The sequence below is a fragment of the Centruroides sculpturatus genome, unplaced genomic scaffold, assembly GCF_000671375.1.
Source record: "Centruroides sculpturatus isolate CEXI.00-Female unplaced genomic scaffold, Cexi_2.0 scaffold556, whole genome shotgun sequence".
Taxonomy (NCBI): Eukaryota; Metazoa; Arthropoda; class Arachnida; order Scorpiones; family Buthidae; genus Centruroides; species Centruroides sculpturatus.
Window position 1 is genome coordinate 142,628 of NW_019384770.1, and position 15,668 is coordinate 158,295.

Below are 15,668 nucleotides of genomic sequence, written 5' to 3' on the forward strand. Positions count from 1 at the left end.
CTATTCATCCGACTAGATTTATTAAACTCGGTGCTAATGGGAGAAATATGAGGTTTGATGTGAATTTGTGCTCATTAATAACTAATTTGTAAATCTAATTCGATGTACTGTCGTGCCGATAACGTTCGATTATATTATGACGTTTTATAATATTAGGATTTTAATGCATTTAGAAAAAATTTAAAAGGAGATTTCTTTTCATTGCTTTCGTTTTATTTCTCAATTTTTACACAGTATTTTATGCCGTGTTTTTATACAATCCATAGTTACAATAAATATTCTAAATTTCAATTTATAATTAATTTATATGTAATTTTATGAATTGTCGAATTTGATTTAAGGTAAACGAAATGAAATTAGATAGCTATTATGTAATTCCATTTCACATTTCACCCATTACAAATGAATCTGTCCTCTATTAAGTCGATTTTCATGGATATTTTATTTATTCCTTTATACATTTTTGGCTCTTTCCTTCCTGTGGGTAATAAGAGGGCTTTTTTACTTTTTGAGACTGCATACTGCTATACTAGACCAGCCGATAAATGCTCAAATTGATGTGCAAAAAAAATGTGTACGAATAAACGTTCTGTCGAAATGTCATTATGTTTCTACCTGTACATAATATAGGTACTTTTTTTTTTTTTAACTCTTTCTGCCCTGTGGGCACTAAGTGAGTCTCTTTTAGGACGCCCGTTATTGGTTTGGCCAGGCCCACAATGAGGCGGCCGGGTGGTGAAGGACGGGGGCCGAGCACCTCCCGAAAAATTCATGGAGATTCGATCCCGGGTTCCCTAGAGCAGTAGGCTGCCACCTTGACCACTCGACCATCCGGCCGCTAAAATATAGGTATTACATTAAGAGATTCTGAAAGTGGGGCCTAATTAATATTTCTACGAATCGAGATGGATGTACTGTACGATAATTTAATCTCGTAACGTTGACAATTCTGAATTTAATCGACATTTGCTTGCTTCTATATTATTCAAATCTTATAATCGAGATGGTTTGATAATGATAATAATAAGCGCAAGAGCCCAAACGGTTAGGAGTTGAAAGTTGAAATTTGGTACACAGTTAAGGTACGTCATGAGAACGTACACTAAGAAAATTCTCCCCCGTGGGGGAGAGAGACAAGATGAAAGTCTTACCGTGAAGAACTCGGCTTCTACTGTACTATTTTAGATGCCTTTTTTGCAATTATGCGGGATATCGAACATATTTTTAGACCCTTCTAAAAATTCTCAACGATATTTAGTGTTCCATTGAATATAAAGTTGACCGGGAGCGCATGCCCATAAGTTCTCTTTATTCGAACTCTTCGTCTTAATATTCGATTTTATGTTCGAATTTATATTTATAAATAATTCTGGTAGATCCAGCTTATTTTTCGAATTTAGTAAAACCTGAAGAAGAACCCAGAAAGAGTTACGAAAACGTTTATTATTCATCACTTAGTGATGAATAATAAACGTGGTGCGCACCGGTTAGTGGTTGCAGTGAGTCTTATTTATTGTTATATCGGTGTGGTAAGCAGATATCTAAAAATTCTCTAATTAGTCTCAGAAGAGGGGAGACCTAATTTTTGCACTCGATGAAAACGGATAAGATTGGATATAATCTAATAATGTTAATCTTTGCTATCGTTACTTTTTGTCCGAGCAACACCGGGCTCATCTGCTAGTATTTTAATAATACTGTTTGAGATCTGTGATAAAAATATTATTAGTTTAAAATATATTTCCGCAGTTACCATCCGGTTATAAGATATTAATATTATATAAGAAAGTTTTAATAAAAATTCTGAAAAATAATCATCTCTGACAATTTCCGGCAACACTGCTCCCAACATATGTCCTATGGTTACAAAATTGGAATGTGTTGTTAGTTAAGTTTGTTATAAATGAAAAGTAACATTTTCAATAAATTTAAAGAAAGATTTTTCATAGTACTTAGTTTTAATTACTTAACATCGTGTTTAGTTTTTATTTTTTTTAAGAGCAGCAATGCATACGAGTTTTATTTCTATCAACTTTGATTAGAACAGGTAGGACCCAAAAATATTGATGACTCGAATATATTATATTTATTTATTAGTTTCGATGGAGAAAATATTGAAGAAAATCACTGAATGCAACAGTATGAATGCATTTTGCCTTCAAACTGACTGTTATACATTTACATTGTGATACACGTGCATAAGATTGCAGTTTTGAGTGAGGGTTTGGACCTTTCTCAAAATTTTAGAAAATCTCGTGAAGGATCACGCGTAAACCATTGTTTTCCCTTCATTCTTTTTCCATGGACCTTGTGTACATCTCTGTTAAAGTCCCAGCTGCCTTATTCAGAGTAAAATTTTCAAATAGCTCTAAATAAGACAGAGAATTTCCAACAACAATGAAACAGAATTGAACGAAAACAAGAAGAAACAAATCAAAATAAATCCATTCATGAAACCATAACGTAAATAAAGTTTAGTTTTGAAGATCTTGATAACAGAACAGATATATTAAATTGATATTTATCTATCCATGTGCCTCAACCTGCTGCACATAATCCATTCTCAGTTGTAACGAATGTGGAAAAATTGCTATCTTCTGGAAATAATAAATGTCCTTGATATTTATCATCAGAATAGTTGATTTATAAATGTTAATAACTTTCCTATTCAAAATAACATAATTTTTTATTGTATTTCATAAAATGAACATACAGCAACTCAAATTGTAGGTTTTTTTTTATTAAAAAGTCTGTAAATATCTTTTGTGTACATACAATCATGCTTTGTAAAGACTATTAGAAATTAATTCCAAAAATTTATTATTATTATTACTACTATTAAGTTGAATGTTACTGTAAAACACATAATCAACAAAATGATTTAGTTCAATAATTTTTGTAAACCTTGATGGGTTCTAATTTCATTATCTTATAAATTTATAAAGTGGAATAATCACTCCACTTTGCAAATTTAATATTGCAAAAATTAACATATAATGGTTATTAATAATAACATTTTCAAGATAGTCATGGAATTAAATTATGATTAAATGCAGATATTATCAAATACTTAACATATTTGAGATTATAAGTATAAATAATGAGAAAAGTTTGTGATAAAAATTGTTTAATTTATTCATCAAGGTCAAAGAAAATTTTAGTTAAATTTTGTTTTGAATCAATTATGTGAATGAATTATTTCTTATTGGAATTGAAACATTAAAATATTGCAAAATGTTATTGACTGTGAGTCTGATTTCATTTCCATTTTTTATTTTCTACTGATACATTTTTGTAGAAACATAATGGTTTGATTTCCATTAGTTATTTATATGATTTCTGCTCTACTGTTTTTAAGCTTATCTCAGTTTGGTAAGAATAAGTTCAACAAATAATTTTAAAAAGTTATTACATTTAACTGTGCTATTTGTATTAAAACTATTGAAATAAGCATAAATAATAGAAATTAAGCACATTTATTTGTTTTGATATATGCTTATGATATTTTATTCATTAGAAGCTTTCTTAATATATCTCTCTACAAGTCATTTGCTAATTCTCAAAGTAAAAAGTTAAAAAGTAAAATAAACAAATTGTGAACTATGTTAATCACCTATCTATCCAAACAACGAAATTAAGAACCAGACAGAAAAATTGTATGTGACACTGTTTTTACTAAGACTATATATCTGATTATACATTGAAGCAGCCCTACTCAACTAATTTTCAGCAAGGTCTGAATATGGAACTGACAGGTATACTGCCAGTCCAGATTGTTTACTATCAACTATTAAACTGATAAAGAGAGGAAGTTGGTCATGTTGCTGCCTCTATACCAGTGTACAAAGTGCCAGTGTATCATATGCGATGCTATTTATTTATTAAGTCAAAGTATTTTTTTTTTTACAATTAATGAGAGAAATTGCACTCCCTTTCTCTAACTATTACTATGCAATTGGGTGTATATGAATTTAGAAGCATTGTTTGAAATGACATGGAGTTAGGCAGCTCCTCTACTTGTTTTTGATGTAATTCATATGGGTGAAAGCCAAGTGAAAAATGGGATGGTTTGGAAACTTTTAATTGGTTTTCTATCTGCGGTATGAACCACACCACAGTCCATCAGTTGAGTAGGGATGCACTAAAGTATTAAACTTATTTATTTCCTTATGTAATGCAAACATAAATTTTATTCCAGAACTGAATCTATAGAAATGAACAGTAAATCTGGCAATCTTCAATGTGATATATGCAGCATAAATTTTATGACTATACATGTAAGTAATATTTTAATAAACTTAATTTTAAAAAAAATTAAAATTTTTGATTGTGGATTAAAGCTATTGCATTTATTATCAATTCAATAAAACTTCTGAAAATATTGACAAATTTATTAAAAATTTGGCATTCCTTGAATATGTTCTTTACTATCTAACAACCATAATTAATGGTTTTTGATATGCACATTCTTCTATGTTTGAATTTGTTGTAAACTTAATAGTATTTTCTCTAGATGATTTAAATTTTACCAAATTATATATAGAAACAAGTAGCATGTTGCAGTGTTTAACATATATTAGAGTTCCAATTATCCAAGGTAATGTGAATTGTGGGTATCAGCATATTAAGGTTAAGTTAACTATAAACTATTAAATTATTAAATAAGTGGATTTGGATAAAGGATTTTGGATTAATGTGTATTATGTACTCTTACACGAGGAGAATAACTCAACATAAAGGCATTAAGAAATATTTATTTCTCTGTGAGAGCTTTTGACCCTGTTATGAACATTGTTTTCAGGCACAAATATGAATTGCAGTAGAGCCTCGATTATCCGACCCCCGATTAACTGACACCTCGGTTAACCGACCGTCCTGGTCAGCAAATTTCAAATGTCCGCTAGTGATGTGGCGCTACAATATTTGGCTATGTCTTGGCTACTTTAATATTATTTTTACGTGTTTTAGCTGGCAACACTCATTCGACCATGAAAGGGAGCCAGTATTTAAACGAGGCTTCATTTTCTAATTTTTAACGATACAATAGTGACGATTATTATTTTAAAAATTTTTGTTAGGCTTAACATCAATGAAAATTCAACGCGAAGTAGGTTAATAGCGATATACTAATTACATGGGATATAATAATATACTACACTAATAATGGATTTTTTCATACTTTTCGGTTATCTGACTTTTCAATTATCCGACCATCCCCAGTCCCCAATTGGGTCGGATAATCGAGGCTCTACTGTAGATGTTTTTTCTGAACAACTTTTTAATTATAAATTGAAACGGCCTTAACTGAGTCGAACAAATTTAAATTACAAACGGAAATGGCATTAACTGAATAGAATGTAAAAAATTTTCAGAACAAAAATATTTAAAGATTTATTTTAAAAATTGTGTAATGTTTATGCGCATGCGCTTAGACATGTGGAGAAGGTGGAGGGTATGGGGAGGTGGAGAAGTACGGTTAATCAGAATTATTTAACAACTTGTACAAGCTGACCCAAGTTCCAGGTAACTCGAGGGTGGGGGAATTGCATGGGGACAATAGTGTGGTGAAGAGGGACTCCGAAGTGAGCTAAGTATGGGCTATGGTACCTCCAAGTACAAACTTGTCTTAAACATGGTTAAGAGGTCACTCTTCCTCTCCACTACTTTGTGAAACCAAAGGGAGTGGATGTATCCATCCTTCTTTACTGCTTTGTGATCGCTTGTCTGCCTGCATTTGCTGTATTTTTAGTCAGACTGCCTTGTTCTTACCTATTTCTCCATGCCCAAGTCTGCGGAGACTCTTGTGAATGATAGGGATGCAATCTTGGAATTAGGGTTTCTCATTTTCCGGGAAATTTGCCTCCAGCGGGATTACAGGAAAAATAATTTCTTTTCCCGGGATCCCGGGAAATTCCGGGATGAGATAGTAAAATAGAATTTTATATGAATAAAAAAGATCATATAGGAATATCATAAATTTGAATAATTTAATTTATTTTCTAGTAAGTAACTAAAAGTGTAGGGCCAATCTCACCCATACGAACACGTTAGGCTCAATTAATTTATGTTCTCCTACATTATAAGATCAAAGTAAAATAAAGCGTTTCATTGGGAGTTTTAATGATTACGAAAAAAAATACTATTTTACTTCTAAAGATGAGATAAAAAAATAAACTAAAAAAGTGCGATGAGTGATATTTACTTTCAGCAAGTCTCCGCTGTTCAATGATGCGCAAACACAATACATAGATATTACATGAACTAACAAGTAGAAACTTGTAAAACATAGGTAATAATATGCAGCAAGAAACCTCAAAATTTCTCTCTTAGGTGAGTCTTCAAGATGCAACTTTTCGTATAATAAATACTAGAAAGAAAACCTGACATGGTAAATTATTATTGAAATGCGAGATTTCCCGGGAAAATAAAATTTTCCGGGATTTTTCTCGTAGGGAATAAACGGCGAGAATCCCGGGAAAACGGGATCCCGGGATCCCAGGAAAGAAACCCTACTTGGAATGCTCAGGAGTGTATTCTGTCCCATTAGAGAATAGAACAATTAGGGCACACACTTTCTACATAGGGGCTACCACTAGAATGATGTTTAGTCAATTATCTGAACACTTTGTGGTGGTGGAAAGGTGTGACACAGAGTTATCCAGGATGGTATTACAGAATCACCACACCCCACTTTGGGACTGTATTGTGTTGCTTAGGTGCTGTGGTGAAAAGGGTTTGGTGCTCATTTGGGAGTCCCTCTTCACCACACTATTGTCTCCATGCAATACCCCCACTCTCCAGTTACCTGGGTCAGCTTGTACAAGCTGTTAAAGTATTTTGATTAACTGCGCTTCTCCACCTCTCCACACCCTCCATCTTCTCTGCGTGTCTAAGTGCATATGTATAGATGTTACAAGATTTTTAAAATACGTCTTTAAATATTTTTGGTCTAAAAATTTTTACGTTCTATTTGTTTAATGCCATTTCTGTTTGTAATTTAAAATTTGTTCGATTCAGTTAAGACTGTTTCGATTTGTAATTTAAAGTTTGTTTGGAAAAAACATTTGATTCGTATTTGTGCCTGAAGGTGACATTCATAACGGTGTTGAAAGCACTCGCAGAGAAATAAAATATTTCTTAATGCCTTTTTGTTGAGTTATTCTCCTCATGTATGTACATTTGTCAGCGTGACATTCACCCTACGTATTTACATTCCTTATTGAATATAAGAAGTACTTATAAATTATATCATGAAATACTTTTAATTTTATTTACAACTGAACTTATTAAAACAAATATGAACCTACAGTTATAATTAAAATGTTTTTATCATTTTATCATAAGTCACCATACTGTTGTTCCTTTTAAAATTTTTATGTAAATGTGACTGTTTTCAATTTAAGTAAATAGAGATACAATACTTGAAATTGCTGAGAGATGCATTATTTGAAGCTACTACATATCTCAGCAAAGATTTGTAAAATAAACTGTATTGTAGTACTATATTTTCTTGTCTTTATTGACAAAGACTCTTCCACAATAATATGGAGCTTCAGTTACATTGTTCTTGGTTAATTGAGATTCAACTGAATTTAAAAACAGAAAATTTGAATATTGTTCATTTATCTAAAAGATTATTATGAAGAAACATTTGAGATAATCTTGAAAAAATAAAATTTTTGAATGTAATTCTTAATATATTGTTGCCCAACAGAAATTTAAATTGAAAACAGTCACATTTATCTGAGCAGAAACATATTAAATTCTTTCTATATACACTCATTGAAAAAAGTTATGCACATAGAAAAAAGAATTGGAATCAAGTAAAATTTTCTTACTGTAGTTTGAATGTAATGATAATGATAACTGATTACAATATCATAACCAAGGAACAATTGCCTTGAAACAATGGTACAATTTAAAGGAATCATTAGTACTTTTTGGACCTCCTCTTGTCTGGATACAGATGCAATATGATCATACATGGAGACATAGAGGTACCATCTGCTATTCTGTGACACATTTGCCCACAGATGTTGCAACTACCATTCCAGATCCCTCTCATTTGTAAAAGGACTAAGCTGATGTCCCATCTGCTTCTATAAATGCTTGATGGGTGACAAATCTGAAAATCAGATAGACTAAGGAAGTGTGTTAATGTGATTGAGACATTTCTGAGAAGCCCTAGAGTATGCAGCTGAGCATTATCTTAGTGGAAAATGTTTGCCTGCTGTATATATATATATATATACCCTCAAATGTCCACTGCCACCAGTCAGATCAGAATGACCCAGATGCTGAGCAATTTGGCAAAATAGTCCCATCCTACTTCCTTCAATCATCAGAAATTATACAATTAGATGTAGTTTTTGTTTTTGTGATGTTTTTGACTTTATTTAGCTATTGTTGATAATTTTATCATATTTAATATATTCTATCTATTAATTTAATATTTTTGAGGGTGCTGATTTTAAATTTTAAATTTAATTAAAAAAATTGAATATTTGAGATGTTTAAAACATTGTTGATCTATCTGTAATAAAAAAATCTCATTTTATCTAATAATATAAGCCATTGATCGTGTGTTCGTATATCTGTAATGGTATGTTTAGAACAGCCACTACGGGCGCCCCTAGCTATTATTTAAATTAACAATAAATTCAGTTTTTTGCATAACAATGTTAAAATAACAATAAATGCATTTTTTTTTGTTTTGCATTTTTCACTGCATTTTAGTAGGGTATGCCATGAGAATGCACATTAAGAAGGGATTTTTTAAAATTCTCCTCATGGGGGAAGGGTTAAGGATTACCCTGAAGAACTCTGCTTCTACTGTACTATTTTATATGCTGCTCTTTTGTGTTTTTGATTGCATTTTAGTAGGGTATGCCATGAGAAATTCAGTATATTATTATTTTTATTTGTAACTAGCTTACCCTTGTGCATTGCTTAAGTGCATTGCTGCAATCTCAGAAGAAAGGAAATTCAAGCAAACTCGTTATGATAAAATTAAATTTACATTTTATCATTTTATTGAAACTTATTATTATTATTCATTTTCATCGGGAAAACATTCCAAAGTGTCATTTCAATTCTATTTATTTATTGGAGTGCCTGTGGATACACAATAGTTTTTGTTTTTCCGTCTGGTGTGTACACGAATAAATCAGAAGGTTTTCCAATGCGTGAGCCTGCCACATACAGTTGTCCATGCGAGAAGCACGGATTCTCCAAATTTAGCCCATACACTCGCAGCGATTGTCAGAAGTGCGATATTCCCCATTTTTATATATATTTTTAAATCCTTTATAATTTTAATTATTTAATTGCTCCTTCCTCTCTTCCTTGGCATGTTGTGAAATTTCTGATAGTTGGATAATAAACCGTTTTATTGTAATTTGTCTTTTTAAATTATTTTGAGTCGATATTAAAATTTGGAAAAGGGGGGATACCTAGATCGGTAAAATACGCGAATTTCTTCCTACAACTTTGGTTGTTGTTCGGGGTACAGTTAAGGTTTTAACGAAGTTCGAGCGAATACATAATTAGCAAAAAAAGTTGAAATAAAGTGATTAAACAAAAATTATTACAAATATCGTAAATAACAGTTCACAAATGCATATATAGAGATATTTTTTGAAGGGGGAAATGGTCTTCACAATTTGAAATCGATCGAACACACAGTGCTCGAATGCTCATGTAAACGCGCACCATCTATCATAGGATAAATGCCAGAAACCTTCGCGGGAGTGTATTAAAAAACTTCCCAAAGTTTTATGGCAATCGGATAAACGGTGTGGTAATGCATGAAGGAGAGACAGACTTACAGACAGACATACATTCATTTTTATATATATAGATATTAATTTATTATTTGTACCACAGAATGACATTGCTGCTGTTAGAATGCACACTAGGGGGCATCCCAGCCTACTAGTTATTATATAAAGAACTAATAAAAGTATTAACAAATAAAAAATTCATTTATAGAAGAAATGCAGTATAAACACATTGTTTTGTGTTGTTTCAAGAAAAATGAAATTTAGAGAAATTTAATCTAAAGTAACTTTTATTTTTGAATGCCATTTTTTGAAAATTTGATTTTGGTATTTGAATATAATGAATTCTAATTATAGACAACCCTCTTTAAACTGTCCCTCGATATACTACCACCCTGAGTTTTCCATCAAAAATCTTGGAAAAACAATTTGTTCCATAGTAAATTTATAGTGCAAACTGCTACTCCATTTTCCACCATTCACCAACCATGATTTAAAATAAAATTGTCATTTTCTGTACAGAATATTTCAGATAAACTACCATAATAAAAAATTAGGTTTATCTGAACATTTTAAAATTGCTGGGAACAGGAGTTTCCAGCAGTTTTGAAATGTGAGAAACAAGAAGTTTTGTTATGAGTAATGGTTTTTTCTTATCCAGTTGATTGTTAAGCTCTATGTTCAGCCCAAATAACATTTACAAAGCTGGACATAGACTACGTCAGTCAAGTCCGAAACTCTTTAGACTTTTTTGTGCTCTAAATTCTTGATGTAGAGTACATATTGTACTGTATACTACTTTTACACAAAGGAGAAGAAAAATATCCTTACAATCAGCCAAAAGCAAGAAATCTGTGCATATAGTGAAACCCATCCATTCTGTTCTCAAAAATACATTACCAGTCACTTTTCTGTTATCTGGAAGAAAAATGTAAATAGAGGATGGTAGGAGATATTTTAAACAAAAAAGCAAGTGAATGAATGAAGGAAATAGAGTCACTAGAAAAGTGAAAACTGGAAAATATGACAAACTTGAGAAAGCATTAATTATATGAATTGTGCAAGTAATGCAAAGAATGGCATTGTGATAAGAAAGCAAGCAGAAATATTTGGGCAGCAGATGAATATAAGCAGTTTTAGTTATGGCAATGAATTGCTGCATTGGTTTAAACAGCGTTACGGCTTATCACAATGAAAGAAACACAGTAAAACTGCTCAAGTTGATTTGGATATTGTAAAAGAGGGAAGAACTAGTCTGTCAACAATGATAGAGTGGTATGGTATGAAAGATGTGTATAACATGGATGAAATCACTTTATTTTACTGATTACTACCTGACAAAACAATTGCTCATGCATCTATGAAGATATTATTACAACAAAAGAACTGCGACTGTTATTGGAAGTTTTGCAAAGCCTCATTGTTTTAAAAATTTCTATCCTTCTATTTATTGCCAGTACAAACCCAACAAAAAAGGAGGAATGACAGCCTTATTTTTCTAAGAATTTGTTGATTTTAATAGGGATATGGAGAGAGAATTGGAATGTCCTGCTATTAATTGATAATGCATCTTGTCATAAGACAGTCAATCTGAGCAATTTTTATTTTATTTTTATTATTTTAATGAAAGGCAATGGCTGTATACAAAGTGTTTAGAAGGGAATGGAAGAAGGAGGATGAGGAGATAGAAAGAAGAGAAAGGAAGGATCCTTCTGAGCAGTGTATGTAAGGTTACCACTCCCTCTATGATTAATGTTGGCGCACAGTTTTTAGGCTGCAAAGCCATGGGTCTAAAAGAAAACCTGAATTGTAGCATACACCAATAAGTAGTGCAACTACATAAAAGCTAGACAGAGTAAAGGTTAATGCTGAAAACTAATACTAAAATAATACAGAAACTAAGCTAGCAAGCCCTATAAGAAACAGAATAACTTAACATATTACTAAACAAGAATACTGACAAGGACAACAACCATAATAGAGCATGCAATGAGAAGAGATCTACAAGTAAGACTGCATTTTTTTTTTAATTAAAATTTTTTTTTGTTTTTTTATTATTACATATAAGAAGACTAAAGACAATATGAAGAGCAATGGAAGATAGACAAAGCAGAACCTGATANCATTTTTTTTTTAATTAAAATTTTTTTTTGTTTTTTTATTATTACATATAAGAAGACTAAAGACAATATGAAGAGCAATGGAAGATAGACAAAGCAGAACCTGATAACTACAAAGAAACAAGAGATATTTCACAAAAGAACTAGCTATATGATTAACCTTAACTTGAACTATATGATGTGAATGAGGAAACCTGTGTTGTGTATGCCATCAGGGAGAGAGACCAAGCTTTGCTGTGGGATATGAATGAAAGTAAGCATCAATACGTTGTATGTGTCTGGATGAGTTGCTGTGGTGTGCAAGGCCAGTTGTATTTCTTCAAAATTACCACTGTCATTAAGCTATCCCTAATGTTCATGTACCTATTGCAATGGAAAATTAAGTGGATAAGTGTTTGGTCCTCGCACAGTCTGCATTCACAGTACAGGTTGTGCCTGAGATTGAACCTATGCAGATAGTGCTTGAAGTTGTCATGCCCTGTAAGAAGCTGAGTTAGGATGAAGCTAGGGAAAAAGTATGGAAGAGTCACAATAGTGTCAACCCTGGAGATAAAAGTCAATCTGAGCAATGGGAATCTTTCCAGCGAATTACACAGGAATTCTGAAACCACTTGGCCCTAGCATAATAAAATGTTTTAAATCTAACTACAGACACCACCAAGTAAGGAAAATTATCAAAGACATCAATGATGAAATTCCTGTTGAGATGTCTTTGAAATCTGCACTGCGGTTAATTAAAAAATTGTGGAATGAAGTGACATCCAGGACAATGAAAAATTGCTGGCTGCACACTGGCCTGTTCGGAGAGAAGACACAAATTGATGAGGATTATAACAACAGTGTTTGAACGTTAGGTAGTGATCTCAGCTATCTTTTAAACATTACTTCCATAATCCAACTTGCTGCTGAAGAATTGATTGAAATTGACTGTAATGAGGATAATTTTGCAGAGTTAACCTCAGAAGAAATAGTTAATTCTGTGAGAAAAGAAGATAGTCAACTGCAATGAAGAAGATCAGATCACAACAATGATGACATAGAAAATCCTCTAATAACTGCATAAGAAGCTCAGGCTTGTTTCAGAGAAAATTTTTCATTTTCTGAAGGTAAGTGCATCCAATAAAGATGCATGTTGACCTATTGGATACATTTATCTCCATGACTCAAGGAAATAATATAGTTCAAACAACTTTGGACAGGTTTTTTTTATAAGCAAAAAATAATAAATGAAGGAAAGTGATAGTTATTCTTATTTTCCTGACATTCCTATTTGCATGACATTTTTGATAAATCATCACCCTCACCTTTCCATCATGACCTGAAAATCAATTGTGGCAATTTAAAGGGGTTGACTGTATTTACATAGTGTTTAAAACTAATTAATTAAGATAATTATTTAGAATTATCTATTATAAACATGATAACTTTTATTTTAAAAAAATATAAATTAATTATAAAAAAATCTATTTGTTTTTTATAGGAAAAAGAAGAACATGAATTTTCCCTTATGCATCATATTAGATTAGATCAGAGAGAAAAAAACAGGTATTTCTTGTAAGATGTAATCATAAGAATGCTTTTCTTTTATTATAAAGTAATTCTTCATAAAATTTTTATAGAAATTCTGTTTTTTCTAAAAATAAATGTCTTGTTATGCATCCTGCAGATGTCAGTAATTCATATAGTGAGAGAGATATTATCTCTCTAAGTATTTCATTAAAAACTTGTATACAAAATTTTAACTGTGGTTTTTATTTATAAATTTAAATAATAAATAACAAGAAAACTAATTATTTATAGCAAAAGATTTACAAATTTAATTGATATTTAAATATTCTTAGGATGTGCAAATACATAACAAAAACTTTTGATCAGGGTTTAGTTTTGAAAAGAGAATGAAAAGAATGGAGAAATTATTAAATTCTGAATCTAAAGAATGTGTGACAATGCACGAAGTGCCCCCTATGCTTCGGTACCATGGGACCAAAGGGTCGACACTGCGTTTGCGATGACAAAGTTTATCAGGACTGACAGTGGTGTCAGTCCTGACGAACTTTGACAGACACAGAAACCATGATGGACATAATTTCATTTTTTGCACGAGTGATTGTGTCGTAGGCACTTGGATCTGGGATGGAGATGACACGAGAGACAGCACGTTCTAAGAAAGTGCACCAAACACAAATTCTAACAGTAACAAATATCCATTTATTAAGCTATTTACATGTAATTGAAACATAGGTGGTTTACAATTGAAGGGTAGAACATTATGGTTATCTGCTACTTATTTTCTTAAGGTTAATATTATGTAATAAGGGTTATGTCCCCGATATTAACTAATTTGCAAGTTCTAAGTTGGAGAGAGAGAGTTTACATAGCATTTACGTAGATACCTGGTAAAGGATCTGAGGATGTGTTGTCGATCTGATGGATTGATGGAATTCACAACTTAATGGATTGATGGAGGAATGATGCATCAATAGATAATCATTGGAGGGAGGAAAGTCACTTAGGGTAGGTAAGATATCTGAGCACTTGGGCAACTCCGGCAAGGGCAAACTTTCAGTGATTACAGACTCTTCAGTTGGATGAACTCTCCATCAGACGAATGAACAAACACCTGTCGTTATCAGTCATTGCCTTTTATTGGGGATCCTTCCTCTTTTCTCCACTGTCCTTTTCCGGCAATGTTGCAACGTTTGTCCAATAACAAATTCTCGTTGCCAAGTTCTTGGTGACATATTCAATGTCTCATCTTGAAAGGGAAATGACTCCACAGAGGTATAAAATCATATCCTTCACAATTTTAACAATTATGGGAAAAATTATAGCAAGTTTTAATTTCAAAAATTAAATTTTCACCCACAAAATTTTTTTCAAGTCTAGGCTCTGACAAATATATTTTGTATTAAAATGTGGCTTTTCGTTTTGAATTGATTCTTTGAAGATTTAGTTATTGAAATATATAAGAAATATTTCTAACTTGTATCAAAGTTTCTAACAAAAATGATATGAATTTCAAAAATACTAAAATTTTCATTTGATATATTAAAGATGTTGTGTAGTCATGCAATATAATACGAGGGCAAGGTGAAAAGTTCTCGGCCTAGTAGTGAAAAAATGAGTTTTTTATTTTAAAAGTGCATTTATTTCTCAATGTAGTCTCCCTTTAGTTCAATACACTTCGTCCAACGTTTCTCCAACAACAGTATTCCATCTCTGAAGTGTGATTCTGGAAGGTCTTCAAAATATCCATTTACCGCTGCTATCACCTCTTCACTTGACCCAAAATGTTTTCCCGCCAAAAATTTTTTAAGATTTGGGAATAAATGAAAATCAGAGGGAGCCAAATCTGGCGAATAGGGAGGATGTTCCAATAATTCATACTTCAAATCCCTCAATTTTCCCATTGCCAAAACACCTTTGTGAGCGGGTGCATTGTCCTGGTGAAAGAGGATTTTTTTCTTATGCAAACCAGGCCTTTTCTCTCTAATTTTTTCATCTAGCTGGTCAAGATGTGCATAGTATTCCCCATTAATTGTTTGACCCTTTGACAGGTAGTCAATTAAAAGAATCCCTTTGGAATCCCAAAAAACACTAGCCATAACCTTTCCAGCCGATGCAATTGTCTTTGCTTTCTTCGGTGCAGAGCCACCAGCTTCTACCCACTGCTTGGACTGTTGTTTTGACTCAGGGGTAAAGTGGTGAACCCATGTTTCATTCATCGTAACAAATCTGCGCAGAAAATCAGTTGGATCCTTCTTAAAAC

General features: G+C 32.1%; 1 long non-coding RNA gene across 1 annotated transcript; it reads left to right on the forward strand.

Annotated features, from left to right (window-relative positions):
- The first annotated feature begins 1,517 nt into the window (after positions 1-1,517).
- LOC111628977 lies at positions 1,518-13,433 on the forward strand. The gene is made up of 3 exons (XR_002757251.1): positions 1,518-2,047; positions 4,199-4,277; positions 13,380-13,433. It is a non-coding gene; the product is annotated as an uncharacterized LOC111628977 (long non-coding RNA).
- Positions 13,434-15,668: the final 2,235 nt, after the last annotated feature.